At 40.6% G+C, this 9,586-nt stretch overlaps 1 long non-coding RNA gene across 1 annotated transcript; it reads left to right on the top strand.

Annotated features, from left to right (window-relative positions):
* The first annotated feature begins 65 nt into the window (after positions 1-65).
* On the top strand, positions 66-3,827 carry LOC129658502 (uncharacterized). The gene is made up of 5 exons (XR_008717370.1): positions 66-281; positions 818-906; positions 2,225-2,307; positions 2,786-2,862; positions 3,484-3,827. It is a non-coding gene; the product is annotated as an uncharacterized LOC129658502 (long non-coding RNA).
* The last annotated feature ends 5,759 nt before the right edge of the window (positions 3,828-9,586 follow it).

Genomic DNA, 9,586 nt, shown 5'->3' on the forward strand with positions numbered 1-9,586 from the left:
GAGAGCCAGGTGGACCCTCCCTCTCTCATTAGCGCCAAGACCTGGCCCCACCCAACAGCCTGTAGGGACCGGGTGCTTGGACTCCTCAGGCCAAACAACTAGCTGTGTGGAGACACAGTCCCCTCATCAGCAGACAGGATGCCTCCAGTCTTCTTGAGCCCACCAACATCTATAGATGCTGCTCCATACAGCCCAGACTACTAGAGGGCCAAGACCCAGCTCTTTCCACCAGTGGGCAGATGCCAGACTTGAGAAAAGCCCGCTCCTACAGCCTCCAGCAGGTCAGACCCTACACTGGCACCAGCTGGGCCCTGGCCCTTCTTACTAGCAGGCCAGCACAAGCTTCAGGACACCCTGACCATGTACCCAGCTGTGTCAGGAATAGAACCCCCACCCCCACCCCCCCTCCGCCCCAGTGTCCCCCACCCCCCACCCCCAGCAACCTGACATCAGCTCTGGGATTCCTGTACCTGCAGCGAGACCCTAGGACCCAGCTCTTCCTGCCAGTAGTCTGGCACTAACTCCAGGACCTGGCTTCACCCAACAGTGGGGGGTGGGGGTGGGGTGGGGGCAATAGCCCCAGAGTCTTCTGGATCCTGACCTCATCCACCAGTCAGCCAGCACTAGTTGGGGAGACCCTAGGTTTCTGCAGCCAGCTGCCTCCTGACCAGAACCCCTTAACCAGCAGTCAGAAACATCCACATAAGGCAGAGCCTGACAACCAACTGGGCTGGGGCCAACCAAGCCCACCAGATTACGCACATAGTCAGTCTGCAACAACAGAAGGACCCACGCAGCCCTCTTATGGAATCCCTAGAGCATACAGCTTGGGTGACGAGAGCAGAGTGCACTGCCAGGACACACAGGACTCCTCTTACAGTGGCCACTTCTCCAGGTTTGAGAAAGGTAACTAACCTGTGTGTGCATGCCTGCCAAGTCACTTCAGTTGCATCTGACTCATTGCAACCCTGTGGACTGTAGCCCACCAGGTTCCTCTGTCCATGGGATTTCCCAGGGAAGACTACTGGAATGGGGTGCCCTTTCCTCCTCCAGGGGATCTTCCCAGCTCAGGGATCGAACCCACATCTCTTACGTCTCCTGCATTGACAGGTGGGTTCTTTACCACTAGCGCCACCTGGGAAGCCCTTAACTAACCTGCTGAATACATAAAAATACCCATAGTGGACTTCCCTGGTGGTCCAGTGGCTAAGACTCCACGCTCCCAATGCTGGGGCCCCAAGTTCGATCCCTAGACAGGGAAATAGATCCCACATATTGCAACCAAGACCTGGTGCAGCCACATAAATAAATATATTTTAAAAAATAGTAACTTAGACAAAAAAAAGGCCGTAGAGGAATGTATTCCAGACAAAAGAAAGTGAAAGTGTTAGTTGCTTAGTCATGTCCGACTCTTTGAGACCCCATGGACTGTAGCCCTCCAGGCTCCTCTGTCAGTGGGATTCTCCAGGCAACAATACTGGAGTGGGTTGCCATTCCCTTCTCCAGGGGATCTTCCCGACCCAGGTACTGAACCCTGGTCTCCCACATTGTAGGTAGATTCTTTACTATCTGAGTCACCAGGGAAGCCTGGTGTTCCAGACAAAGGAACACGTTTAAATCCTAGAAGGACTAAGTGGAGATAGGCAACCTAGCCAACAAAGACTTCAGAGTAAAGATTGTAAGCATGATGAGTTGTAAATAAAACAACAAAAATTATAGAGATTAAAAGCAACAAAGGAAAAACAACAAATAACATACAAGGGAACTCCTATAAGGTTATCAGCTGAATTTTCAGCAGAAATTCTGCAGACCAGATGGGAGGCACAGTGTATTCAGAGTGATGAAAAAGAAAAACCCACAACCAAGAATAGTCTACTTAGCAAAGCTCTCTAGGTTTGATGAAGAAATAAAAAGCTCTACAGATAAGCAAATGCTAAAAGATTTCAGCAGGACTTCCCTGGTGTCTCAGCAGTAAAGAATCTGCCTGCCAATGCAGGAGATGTGGGTTCGATACCTTGGTTGGGAAGATCTCCTGGAGAAGGAAATGGCAACCCACTCCAGGATTCTTGCCTAGGAAATCCCCGAGACAGAGGAGCCTGGTGGGCTTCAAAGTCCATGGGGTTACAAAAGAGTCGGGCATGACTTAGTGACTATACAACGATAACAGAAGAGTTCAGCACCACCAAACCAACTTTACAACAATGCTAAAGGAATTTTTCTGTAGGTGAAAAAAGAAAAGGCCACAAGTAGAAGCAAGAAAATTACAAAATGAAGGAGCTCACCAGAAAACACAAACATATAACAAAGGTAAGAAATCATCTGCACACAAAGCTAGTGGGGAAGTTAAGAGACAAGAGTAGTAAAATTATCTATATCCACAATAAACAGGAAAGGGACACACAAAATGATTAGATATAAAGTAAGATATCAAAAAGAGTAATCATAAGGGGAGGAGAGTACAAGTGGAGAGTTTTAAAAATACATTTGAAATGAGATCAACAACTTAAATCAATTTATATAAAAGCCCAATCATTTATATAAAAGCACTGTGCAGTGTTCCAGAAGAGACATACTTTCTTTGAAGTATTTGCATTATGATTTTTCAAAGCTTAGTCTTGTTGCTGCCTGCCTCTTCTGTGTCTCAAGTTTATATAGCGAGTCCAGAATTAGAGAAGTAAACTAAAAATAACTAATTCCTGATTACTCTTGGGCACTAATTGGGTTTCAAGTATCCATTTATCCTGGCAAAATAATGAACTAAATTTATTAAGTATTTTCATTACAGTTTTATTATTCCTTGAAGATTTCCAAGCCATTTGTATTGGGCATCCATGGGCTATTATTAACTACATTAGTCAGAAGGTAAAGAAAATCGTGTGTTTATTTTTGATGTACAGGATTTTAACATTTCAAGGAGATTATATGCAAGCTGGATAAATGTAAAGCAACATTCTGAGTAAAATGTGTATTTAGTGCAAGTAAACTCTGAGAACCGTGCTGTTATTTGCTGTTGTTGGCACCGTAAAGCAAATTATACTATCTTTCGTTTTACAGAGTTTGTATCACATATTGTAAGGTAACCAAAAGCTATATTCTCTGCCTAGAACAATTAATGTAACCATCAATGGCAGTGGTTTACATGGCTGTAATTATCTCCAGCTTTTATACAGTTCTTTCTTATTAAGTGTTTTAATCATGATGTTACTGAATTTATCCTTTTGTTGATGATAGTGGGAAATAGTTTTCTCTTGCAGCAGTCTTTAGAGCCCTAGGGATTTGGTTTTTCTATTATGTTGACAATGGTTCTTTAGCTTTAAATTGTGTGATTTGCATGGAAAAGTATCCCTACTTTTGTCCCTTCTGAGATTTGCAGGTGTTAAAAGAGAAAACTGAGGTAAATGCTACCAGTAGAATGATACTTTTAATACTTTTTTTCTACGCTGTAAATCTCTGTGGAACTCAGCTATTCTCTGTATCTTACAGCGTTGCATCTGCCAATGAAACAGCAGCAGTCTTGGATATTTCTACCAGGGCCATGGCTGCAGCCTTCTAACTGGATTTTCTCCTTCAGTTTTATTCTCCTTTATTCAATTTTCTGTTCCTCAGAGAGAAATTCTCTGGTCCCCCAATGGAAACAACACGCCAACGCTCTTTCCATTACCTTATCTTACTTTTCTTTGAAATATGTATTTTCTTTGAAGTATATTTATTGACTTTTTTCCCTTTAGAATTTACAGTTCATTGGTTCATGAAATTTGTTCCCTGCTGTATCTACAGCATCTAAAACAGTTCCTGGCATATAATACATATTTAATAAACATTCATAGTAAGAGAATAAACATTGCTAGGTGTCATGGCTTAACACAACTGTGTTTTAAGTGAGAACTTATAAAATACACTGTGCTCAGTCCTAATCACACAGACAACAACAGTGGTCTGTATGGGGCTTACACTTCTGGGTACCACAGGGTGATAAACAATGGAGAAAGAGTTCTTAAAATGTCACCCTCTTCAGGGCACAGCAAGAGGCAATATACCCAGGGGCTCAGTCTTTCTGTGAAAGAAGCCTAGTGGCTTATCATCACAACTGCAGCTTGAAGTCAGGCTTCTTATTAAACACACATTTAAGTGCCAACTGGAAGGTATTCCATAGACCTTAGAGGGTGGGTGATACCCACACCCTCTTTCTCTACAACACTCTAGAATGCCAGTAATTCCTGAAGGGGTAGGGGGAGCTTCTACATGTGTCCAGTGCCTTGGTTTTTAGTTTGGGTGCCCTATCTTTGTGCCTAAGGAATGCCCCTTGATACTCTGGCTCTGGCAGCCAGGGAGCTCGCATGTCTGGGTCCTGCAAGAGTGTAATAATCAGAGACTCAGTTCTTAGCTGGCTGCATTCCCAGGACACTGCACAGAGAACAGACCCAGCTAAAAGCTAGTCTTTCTGTGAAAGAGGTCCTGAAGCTTCAGCCTGAAGGGGAGGGTTCAGCATGGGCACAGCTAGGGGCCTGTGGATGTGCCCTCGGGGAATGTAGTTGTGGTACACACTGCTTTTGTGCTTCACTCTGCCTTACTACATCTCACTGATATCTCCTGGACATGAGTGGAAGCTTGCCTGGAGCCCAGATTTTTGTGACTGCCACTCGGGCAGGGGACACCTCCAGATCACCTATCCCTGGTGGTCAGCAGGGCTTATGCTGGCAACCCCGCAGGACTGTATATATTTGCATACTTTAGACACTACTGCTTGAGGGTCTGAATTCCAGATAGTCTGAATCTAAGTGGTCGAGAGCCTTTCCTTTGGGACACTAACAGGTCTTGGCACACTCTCAATTACTAGGGGCCATTAAAAATAAAATAGTTTGCATGGATAACAAAGGTTTGAGAAACAACCAAGAGCCAGAAAATGTTGAAAGATAAGGCTTATCTCCTGTATGAAATTGCTCCTTTGAGATTGGGAGAGTCTGTTTTATCTAATGTATAGAAACCAACACAAAGAGTCCAGAAAAATGAAGATACAGAGGAATATATTCCAAGCAAAAGAACAAGATAAAACCTCAGAAAAAAATCTTAATGAAACAGAAATAAGTAATTTACCTAATGGGACGACCCAGAGGGATGGTATGGGGAGGGAGGAGAGAGGAGGGTTCAGGATGGGGAACACATGTATACCTGTGGCGGATTCATTTTGATATATGGCAAAACCAATACAATATTGTAAAGTTAAATAATAAAATAAATTAAAAAAAAAGAAAAAAAAAAGAGTTCAAAATAATGATGATAGCAGTGTTCACCAAACTTGGGAGTAGAATGAATAAACTGAATGAGAATTTCAACAAAAAAGATAGAAATTAAAGAAAGTATCAAATAGAAGTCAAAGAGATAAAGAATATAATAACTATACTGAAAAATTCACTAGAGAGTTTCAACAGAAGACTAGATGAAACAGAGAAAGGATCAGTCAACTCAAAGACAGAGCAGTGGAACTCACCCAATTAGAGCAGCAAAAAAGAAGCATTTTAAAAAGTGAGGATAGCTTAGGAGATTTATGAGAGAACATCAAGCTAACATTTGAATTATAGGGATTCTCAAAGTAGAACAGAACAATAAAAGGGACAGACAGTTCATTGGGAGAAATAATGACTACAAACTTCCCTACCTTGGGGAAGGAAACAGACATCTGGATTTAGGAAATCCTATTGTCGGGGGAGTGTGTAATTTTTTGGTTCTGTCTCACCTCAGCAAAGATTTGAACGTTGAAATGGCAGACCAGTGTTACAGCTTGGTTACAGCTCAGTTTTATTAGGAAAAGCAAAGGATAGTATATCCTCAAGGTGTGAGGGTGGGCCAATCCCAAAGGAGAGAAGTCCTTCTAGGCTTCCTCCTTTTATACATTTGTCTCCTCCCCCCAAGCCTGCACTATGCAAATTGGGCTAGCTTAGAAGGGGAAGTGTTTGTTTCACCTGAAGTTCTCACTTGTCTGCAGATTTCCTTTTTTTCCATTTTCATGAGCTTTTTCCTTTCTTTGTCTCTTAGCCACTGCCATTTTGGACTCCTTTTTCCCTGTTCTAACTACCTAACCAGAGAAGGCAATGGCACCCCACTCCAGTACTCTTGCCTGGAAAATCCCATGGACGAAGGAGCCTGGTAGGCTGCAGTCCATGGAGTTGCTAAGAGTCGGACATGACTGAGCGACTTCACTTTCACTTTTCACTTTCATGCATTGGAAAAGGAAATGGCAACCCACTCCAGTGTTCTTGCCTGGAGAATCCCAGGGACGGGGGAGCCTGGTGAGCTGCCGTCTCTGGGGTCACACAGAGTCAGACACGACTGAAGCAACTTAGCAGCAGCAGCAACTACCTAACACTATCAAATTCCGGAGAGAGTTTTCACAGAAGAACAAACAGCCCTAAAATTTATGTGGGACTATAAAAGACTCCAAATATCACAGTCTTTGGAAAGAAGCAAAAGCTGTAGGCACCAAGCTCCATGATTTCAAATGCTATTATGAAGCTGTAATAATTAAAACAGTTTGGTATTGGCATAAAAACAGACATGTATATTAAGGGAATAAGATAGAGAATACAAAAATAAACCCACACATTTATGGTTAGTTCATTTACAGCAAAGAAACCAAAAACATAAATAAAGACAATAAACAATAAATAAACAAAAATCTTCAATAAATGGTTTTGGGAAAACTGGACCCTGTACCTTACACCACATGCAAAAACAACTCAAAACAGATTAATTACTTGAATATAAGACCTAAAACCATAGAACACCTAGAACACAACAGGCAGTAAACTCTTTGGTATCAGTCTTGACAATAATTTTTTTTTTTTTTGCATTTGTCACAAAAGACAAAGGCAACAAACATTTAAAAAAACAAAACAAAAACAAATAAAGAGTACATCAAATTAAAGAGCTGCTGCAAGGTACAAGAAGTCATCAACAAAATGAAAAGTCTGAATGGGAGCATTATCATAAATAATATAGCTGATAAAGAACTTATACAACTCAGTAGCAAAAAACAAACAAAAAAAAATTCAATTTAAAAATAGGCAGAAGTTCTGAATAAACAAAGAGCTTACTGAATGGACATTTTTCCAAAGAAGACATGCAGATGTCTAACAGATGCATGAAAGATGCTTAACATCACTAGTCATCAGGGAAATTAAAATCAAAATAATGAGACATCACTTCACACCTGTTAGAATAGCAATCTATCAAAAAGATAAGAAAGAACAAGTGTTAGTGAGGATGTGGAAAAAAGGGAACCCTTGTGCATTGTTGGTGGTGATGCAGCCGTTATGCAAAACAGTATAGAGAAATTAAAAATAAATAAGACTGACATATAATTTGGTATTCCCACTTCTGTGTATATATCTGAAGGAGATTAAAACAAGTTAGGGAAGTTAAAACATGTACCCTCATGTTCATTGCAGCTCTATTCACAGTAGCCAAGACATGGAAACAAACTTAACTTTAAATGGCTAAAGAAGTTGTTACACACACATACACACACACACACACATATATATATATATATATAATTTCATTATATATATATGAAATTATAGTATTTATATATTATATAATAAACATAATATAATATGTTGTATTATATATAATAAAATATATGATGAAATATTATTATTCAGCCATAAGAATAGAAGTGAATCTTACCATTTGTGACAGCATGGATGGACCTTGAAGGAATCATGCTACGTGAAATAAGTCAAAGTGAGACAAATGCCATATAATAACACTTTTATGTGGAATATAAAAACAAAGCAAAAATGAAGAAATGAACTCATAGTTAGAGAACAGATTAGTGGTTTCCAGAAGTGGGTGGGAGGTGGTCAAAAGATACAGACTTCTAGTTATAAGATAAATGAGTCCTGGGCATGTAATTCACAGCAGGGTGACAGCAATTAACAATGTGTGTGCTCACTCACTCAGTCGTGTCCAACTTTTTGCAACCCCTTGGACTGTAGCCCACCAGGCTTATCTGTCATGAAATTTTCCAGGCAAGAATATTGGAGTGATATTCCACTCCAGTGGAGTGGTTGCCATTTCCCACTCCACGGGATCTTCCCAACCTGAGGATTGAACCCATATCTCCTGCATTGCAGGAGGATTCTTTACCCACTGAGCCACCTGGGAAACCCTAATATGGTCATAAGTAAAGATTAAGAACTTCCAGTATCACTTCAAGTCATCTGAGCAGTCTGTTCTGCACTACTCACTATCTTTAATGAAAATGATATATTGGCATTATACATAAAATCACTGAAGATCTCTGCATAAGATAGCTGTAGAAGGCAAGTGGTGCAGGATTCCTTAGTCCTCTTATAGGATTGAGGAGGGCATGTCATCTTCTAAGGAGTTACATGGCTGTGGCCAGAAGGAGAAAAATTGATCTTTATAGTTGAGCAGATATTTCTGCTATTGGGGAGGTCTGGTTAACACGTAACACAGATGCACAATGCACACAAGAGGAGAGGGAGGAAGCCCAAATGGGCGGAGAAAATTCTTATGTTTAAGTTTTTCTTATATTTCCTTAAAACATGAATTTTTATTTCATTATGGATGAATAACTAGATCATTTTGCAATATACACAAACACTGAATCATTATATTGTATACCTAAAACTAATATATGTCAAAAGGTACCTCAAGAAAAAAAACAACAAAAAACCCCAAAACCTAAGGTTAGAGGGTTGTTTTACTGTGTTATCAAACAACAAAGGCCTTGTGAAAGACATATTTTTAAAAATGGACTATAATTTCCTTTCAGGTAAACATTTTCATCAGTCCAGATAAGAGTTTATATAGGTTTATGCTTACAGTTCTATATTAATTTTCTCAGCACTGAAATATTTCTTGAGCTTCATAATTCACATGATTTCTGCAAAGTATGTGGCATCTTCATCTTATGCTGTTCACCAACCTCAATGTCATTAATGAGTGGAGTGATCATATTTGCTTTTATTTCTAGAATTAGAATCTTCTCATGACTTAGGATGTTTATTGAAGTAATTTTTTGTAGGGGAGGAAAATTTTTATTTTTACTCTACCCATTTCAGGTTCTATAGCTGGGGCCTTGTAAATTAGACTAACAAAGACAGATTAACAAAAGAAAAAGCAAATAGAAGTTTATTAACATGTGCATCCTGAGTGTTCATTGGAAGGACTGATGTTGAAGCTGAAACTCCAATACTTTGGCCACCTGATGCGAAGAGCTGACTCATTTGAAAAGACCCTGATGCTGGGAAAGATTGAGGGTGGGAGGAGAAGGGGCGGGCAGAGGATGAGATGGTTGGATGGCATCACCAGTGCAATGGACATGCGTTTGGGTGGACTCCAGGAGTTGGTGATGGACAGGGAGGCCTGGCCTGCTGCGGTCCATGGGGTCACAAAGAGTCAGACACTAAGGGACTGAACTGAACTGAACATGATCAACACACATATACATGGTTGTACTCAGTGTCGAGTAATTAATTGGGGTGGTTAGAAACCGGTCTTATGTAGCATCTTAGCAAAGAACAATACATTTTTGGAGAAGTGACAAGTCAAAAGAAAA

The sequence above is a fragment of the Bubalus kerabau genome, chromosome 8 (assembly GCF_029407905.1).
Source record: "Bubalus kerabau isolate K-KA32 ecotype Philippines breed swamp buffalo chromosome 8, PCC_UOA_SB_1v2, whole genome shotgun sequence".
In the NCBI taxonomy this organism is placed as follows: domain Eukaryota; kingdom Metazoa; phylum Chordata; class Mammalia; order Artiodactyla; family Bovidae; genus Bubalus; species Bubalus kerabau.